Source organism: Sphaeramia orbicularis, chromosome 12, assembly GCF_902148855.1.
Source record: "Sphaeramia orbicularis chromosome 12, fSphaOr1.1, whole genome shotgun sequence".
NCBI classification, from domain to species: domain Eukaryota; kingdom Metazoa; phylum Chordata; class Actinopteri; order Kurtiformes; family Apogonidae; genus Sphaeramia; species Sphaeramia orbicularis.
The window spans coordinates 57,414,592-57,422,146 of record NC_043968.1 but is presented as its reverse complement, the minus strand read 5'-3'; positions in this window follow the sequence as shown (position 1 = coordinate 57,422,146).

Here is a 7,555-nt window from a genome sequence, read left to right as displayed (position 1 = left end):
TTTTGATCATGTAATAGTTTGGTACACTATGTTGTAAATAAACACTAATTTTAGACACATTTAGTCTATATAATGTATATTATGGACAGAAAAGCCAGGTGTAGATTACTGCACAAAGTGAGAATTTTATTTTCCTTGGTCAGGATATGTACAGTCAGTCCAGCTTGGATTTACAAGGTTGACAACTAATACTGAACAAACAAGAACTCAAACTAGGAATTATGAAAGAGCTGCAGCATCTGAAACTGACCACAATGAACATTTGAAAGATAAACAATACCACAGTGCTTCAGTTTCAGCTTCACAGTTTGTCATGTCTTTTATGGATTGGGATTGTCTCTGTCAACTCACCATATATTTTTTATTAGTGGTTTTTTTTTTTAATCAATTACTAGAAATTTCAGGTGACCCCATTTGAATTTCTGGCAACCTCACGTAGGGTCCCGACCCCAAGGCTGAAAAACACTGATGTTGAAGAAAAGCTGTTTTGGTGGAACATTTACCCATGGCATTAAAAAGTCTCTGCATAGTAGGAGCTCATAGTATATGCATGTGTTTGTCCAAACTTGTCATTTCTAGTGTGCGATTGCAGCTTAGTTTGTTTTTCTGTCATAACAACAGGACAGTAACAAGCAGAAGGAGGGGGGTACATTCCGTGAGCCGGACTGTGAAACTATTACAGAAGGTCATTGTTTTGGTTCTCATTAACCTACTTAGTCCAATCGGACCCATCAGTAGCTCCCCATGACTCAGCCTCTACTTCCCTGCTGTCAGATCATCACTATTTTATGAATGAAACAAGATATGTGATGAGTTCTGTGGACTCATCAGTGACAAAGACTGTGTTTCAGGACTTAACTATGGTTAACATCCAGACAGTAGTAGCTATTGACAGTAAAACTAAATGACACCAAGAAATGATAAAGTTAAAAAAAATTAAAAAAAATTGTAGTCAATAAAGTTTTGGAATAAATCATGTTTTTCCTTTTAGTGTAAATATATGTGGGCTGGGGGCTCAGTTTCTTTTATTCTTTATATAAATGTTGAGACCTGGTTTTGTTGCATCCTTGGACAAAGCTAAAGGTTAATTAATTGTATTATCCCTGAAGGGAAAGTCAGTTTGTACTTTTTACTCATTTAAATGCACAGATAGCATGCAGCATTAGCATTAGCACACATTAGGAGCAGGGAGCTGCCATTGAAGACACTCAGGGACCAGTAGAATTAACATATATGCACCTGTTTTTAATGGAAATAGAAGAAAGAAGAGAACAGATAAATTCAATATTGGAAACTGAAAACCAAATCTAAAAGTGTAAAGTGAGGAGGATTAAATGGACCTGTTGTCGTACTTATTGCTATCCTGTTTAGGTCTTCACACCTGCAATTCCAAGTCAATCTTTGTCCTCTACAAGTAAAATCCCTTGTTTGTTTGACACATTTGAAACATGTGGTTCACATGGCTGGGACGTGAGGGTTATGAACTTTAAGTTTTTTCACAGGTGGACCCAAATTTTGCAAAACTGGCTGCAAGATAAATGTACATGTAGTTACCTTTAAATGCATTCTTAGATTTGGGTACTTCTATGAAACTGGGTTCATTTTGGTACCTGGCACTTTACCAGCTTTTTAGACCCAATAATAAAAGAAATTTGAACATATATCCCCCCAGGATGTACCCAATGATGACCTCAGATAAATGCAAAAAAAAAAAAAAAATACTATATTATAGCCATCCCAAAATCAATGAATTTTTAATAAAATATTGGGGCCAAAAATAGGACCAAAACTGGGACATGAAAACCTACCTAGGTATCAGTGCATTTGATCTGGAAAACATAAAATGGTCTTATATACCATTATAAATAAAGACACTTAAATGTGATGATCCTAGTGGTTTTTCTAACCCAGACGTGGGTTTTTCATGAATCTCAGTCTCATTCCAGGTTTTGAAAGTAACCCATCGTGTCCACTTGTGTTACATGCAGAACCTGCCCAGTTAAACGCATTTAAATTGTGAAGGATTTTGCAACAGTATTCATTTTTGTGAAACACTCTGCCTCGCATAATTAGTTTAATTTCCAAAATGTACTTGTGACAGAATAAAAATGTGGGAGGAAAAAAATAAAAATAAATAAAATAAAATTTTCGTGTCCTTTTTATTAAAACCTGAGACTAGTGGAACCCAACAGCGTGTAGTGAACGACAGACTGACTCGAACAAGAGTAAATGCAAATTAAAATTTATTTGTTCATACACATACAGAAGAAAAGCAAACTCTGATAAAGGAGAACCAAGGGCGTCACCGAACCGGGAGATAAACACAAACTAAACCAAGGGAACCAGGGCCTGAAACACAGCAGAGTGTGGAGTATAAAAACACACACTGGGAAAGGAACACAAGGTGTAAACCAAGAGTAGATATATGCGATGGTCTGAACTCAGACACAATTAACAAAAACCCAAGCACCAGGAAACCACCATACAAAGTACACCAAAATGAGAGCGACCATCTTACCAGCATGGAAGCAAAGACATTCTGGCACACAGCACAGGAGCTGCAGGGCTTATAAGCAGGAGGAGAGCTTGATTGCAGATCAGCTCCTGGTGTGTGCCATTACCTGGTCAACCACAGAGGGGGAGGGGAGGAAACAGAAGACAACCAAACCAAAAAGTGGATCATGACACTTTTGACCGTGTTACATACAGATTTTTGTATTAAATAAAATGTAAAATAATATGAAAATGTGTTTTATCTGAAAATAGTTTCTCTTTTATCTCAGTAAGTATTTATTTTTAAAACAGACCCAAAGTGCTTCCAAACTTGCTTCATAACATTAGTCTACATCTGGTTTGATGTCCTGTTTTTAGGGACCAGTTTAATAGAAGCACCCATTTGTGTTTAGTCTTTGCAGCTCATATTGTATACTTGTGGACTAAATAGCTCAGATATAGTTGGTGGGGTCAGTGTCATGAACGTGGTTAATCGGGTCACGGTGATTCTTCCTCAGGCTTCGTGATGACGTCGCTGTGTGAGCATCATCCGTCCTTTTGCACCAAAGGTCAAATGAGTGACGGTGAAGGGGGTCATGGGGAATTAAAAACACTCCTCCGGTTTCACTATTTGATGATAGTATATGCAGTGCTTGAACTGTACAGGGACCTAAAATTATAATTTGATTGTTAAAAAGAGTTGTGCGGTTACATCAGAAATATGAGAAAATGTGTGTTGAATTTACCAGATTTCCTCCAGTAGTGTCCTTTCTTTAGTTCAGCTGCAGTAGGTACCGGGCCTTTATTAGAAGGAGGCTTGAATCACAGATATGCCTTTATTAGAAATATCATCCATTTATTAATTACATCTCATAAACTCATACTTTATTCACAACAGAACAAAGAAATTTATCAAATGTTTAAAATAAAGGCAATATGGAATCTAATGATGTCAACACATCATCCAAAAAGTTGAGATTAAGAGGAAACATCTAGAGCAGGAGTGTCAAACTGATTTTAGTTCAGGGGTCACGTACAGCCTAATATGATATAAAATGGGCCGGACCAGTAAAATAAAATAAATAATAGGATAAGAACTTATAAATAATGTCAACTCCAAAGTTTTCTGTATGTTTTAGAGTGAAAAAAGTAAAATTCCATAATGAAAATGTTCACATCTATGAACTGTACTTGAATATAACATGAAGAAATATGAACAACCTGATTATTCTTAGAAAAATAAGTGCAATTTTAACAATATTACGCCTCAGTTTATCATTTATACATATGCATCACACAAATACACAAAACATTTAATAACAGGCAGAATATTGGTAAAATTCCATGTACTTTTCTTAAGACATTTCAGGTTGTTCATATTTGTTCAGGTTATTCACATTTTTTGTAAAAGGCTAGTCTGTAAATGTAAACATTTTTGTGTAATTTCCTTTTTTTAATTTTTTAACACTAAAACAAAGGGGAAAATTTGCAGTTGTCATTATTTATAGGTTATTGTGATAGTGTTTTACTGGTCTGGCCCACTTCAGGTTGAATTGACCTAAAATTAATTTACCATCATTTATTGTTAATATCTTCAGTGTAATTTTTGCATTTCACAAATTCATCCCAGGGGCCGTATTGGACCCTTTGGTGGCCCAGTTTTGGCCCCCGGGCCGCATGTTTGACACCTGTGATCTTAAGAAACATTTAACAACATGACTGTATATAATCTATAGAAGTAAAAATGGACAGAGGTAATTAATTGTATTAATACTGTTGATTCCTTGGTGGTTTTAGTAGATGCAAGTGCACTTTTTGGAAGCGAACTTCCACCTGCTGTTGATAGTCTGGAATATCAGTGCTACTTAGAACCCCTTTAAATACTAAAATTTGCTTAGAGGTCTTATTTCTGTCTTTGTGCAGAAGAAATCAATATAAGTGAATTCCTAAAGGAACTTTGTGTTGGTAAATGCAGCTATGCAAATGTACAGGATTTCAGTTCTGTTGCAACATGTTGATGGTCATATGAACTATGTTTTCAGCTCAAAAATGTCCAATTTCATCACAATTAATGCTATATTTTCATGTCACAAATGGCCAAGTTATATTTTAACTGAATTTACCTGAAAAACAAATATTCTATTCTTTTAGATTCCCCAATTTTTCTTACAAGATCATATACTACATATCACGTTTTATTTTTGCAGGTTGCAATATGGAGTATGGTGCTGATCCATCCTGCTTATTTTACTCACATACATACATGAAGAATGTCACACGTCACTTTTTAAATCAACACTTTTCTAATAATAAGCATTTTTATAAAGAAATAACAATTCTATATTGTTATTTACTCTTTAGTATGATGATAAACTATACAATAAATAATTCTGATCCTAGTTTTTGCACAGGGATCATTTGTGGAAACGGTGACATGGCTGCCGAGCATCAGTATGATGGGATCTGTAACAACCATGTCACATCTGTCCACTGCCACATTTTGTGTTTTTGTGTCAGCTGTTATTGTTTTAGATCCACAATACTAACATTTATGAATAAGAGGAGAATTAGCAATATTAAGTATATAAATTTATTCCTAATAAAGTACTGGTACTGACCAGATCATCATGGGTAATGTCACGTCCGTCCACCAGCAAAAGTTTTCACATACACGTGCTATTCAAAATCCAGTATTTCCGAAAATATAGCTTCCGCTGTCAAATAATATCAGTAGTCTGTGCACAAATGTATTAGCATTATTTCAACACAGTTCTATGCATTTCTTACAACTTTTTTTTTTTACAAAAATGGCCACTCATTTGACCCCCTAAGTAAATTTTAGCTGAAAAAAAAAAAAAGAATGCAACTAAACTACCAGCAAACAATCACAAAATGTTCATTTAGTTCAACTCCTATGAATATATGATGAGAGAAAATGCCATAAAACAACCATAAATCAATGACTGAACATTGGAGTCGGTCTTATATGATTTACTGTTGCATATCTTATTCAGGGTTCGTACACATTTTTAAAGGTCGAATTCAAGCACTTTTAAGGGTCATTTTCAAATTTTTCTAGCACAGCACCTTATCATTTTGTGCTCTGTACAGATTTTTTCAACCATCTTTAAATAATCATCCTTGTTGAACTGCAGCATTTCCTGATGCCATTTTTCAAGGTCAAATTCAAGCACTTTTAAGGGTCATTTTCACATTTTTCCAGCACAGCACTTTATCGCTGGGGTAAAACATATTATATACAGAAATACTTAAACTCAGGATTATTTTAGTCACTTTTTGTCACAATGATGTACATTTTCTTATGCTATAAACATGTAAAATTATGTTTCATAACAGGAAAAAGTTTAGAAATTCAGGGGGAACACAAAGCTTTATCCCAAAAAAGGGAAGTCACTTGGTGTTCTTTCAGACACACTCGCACCGAGACAAAGACTAAGATAAAAATGTACCTGGAGTCGACCTGGGAACACCCACTAATTTTCTGTTTTGACACTGAGCTTTATTTTTCAAAATGTATCGCCTCATCACCTCTCTGTAAGTAGCTTTGGCTTGCCATCTAACCTGGCAGAGTTCATATTAAAAATTAATTAATTAATCACATCACAGTTAGAATTGCAAGAACTTTCCAGCACATAAACTAAAATTCAAGCACTTTTCAGACCTTGAAAACACATTGAAATTCCAGCATTTTCAAGGATTTCAAGCACCCGTATAAACCCTGCTTATTCTATTTATTCACTCCTTTATCAAGGTTGTTTTTGCACATGTACTTTAACAGAGCAGCTCTTTTATGACACTGCTGACTGAATTCAATTGAACATTTCTGACAATAAAAAAAGCTTACCCAAAAATACAAAAGGAGACACAAATATCACTGATTTCATTTGATTTATTTATTGCAATAAAGATGTACAAAGTATTGGTAATCATAAATGTTAAAATGTTAGAAAAAGCATATCTGTGACTGTTAACAGTACAGTGTATCAAAACATTACTGCTTCAACCGGCTGGGTAGATTCCATCCATATTAGTGTGAAAGCAGGAGAAAACAGGTTTGATCTGCTTTTGTCATGTCTTTTCTTCAGAAGGCATTGAAAAGATAGAAATACACAGACTTGAAAAGAAAAAAAAAAGACAATCTTCTAAAATCAAAAGGCAACAAAAAAGAGAGAAAAAAAATTAACATGCAAATTAACTTACAACCAAACCAAAATATTAAAGAAAAAGGAGAAATTCTGAACTAAAATAAATATATTTCTCCATATTGAAATTTGACATTGTTTTTCCACTCCCTTAATTTATGCCATTAGACTAGAGTTTATTTACAGGTTAGTTTATGTTTGCAAGGTGGACAACAGGTCAACCATCATGAGATATTAAGACCAGTTTATGCTTTAAAAAAAACATTTGTACACTATTATCCATCATCATGATTCGACACATGATGGTTGGGAACTGGAGAGGAAGGGGGGGGGGGGCTTTGGCAAAAAAAAAAAAAAATACATCGATGGTTTGGAGTTGATGACACATGGTGACATTTGGTTTCTTCAGCAGAACAGCAGTTTTATTGTCAGTCAGGCTTCTGAATCTATTTATCAGGACATTAATGAGGAAAACGACAACACACAAACACTAGTATTTGGTTGTAAAATGTTGACAGGAGGGTTTTTTTTTTGTTTCACTAATGTGACATATCAAAGACAAAGATCCCCTCCAGTTCAGACTGGTACATATATGTGTATACATAGGCATATATATAGATTTTCTTTAATATACAAATATAGAGTAACCCGTGTTCTTATTTGTGATGTTGTGAGTGCTTCACAGAGAAACGATGAACAGTTGGAACCAACCCCGATTTTTGTTATAGCACACAACAGCGCCCCAGGTGGCAGTTCACTTCAATCCTCACTCAGGAGAGTTCATCCAAAATGCTGCATGTGTTAGAAAATATTACTCACTTTAGATGTTTTTTATGCAACTTTCAAATGCAAAAAACAATGGGATGCAACTATGGAGCTTCTTTCAGTCCAAAATATCC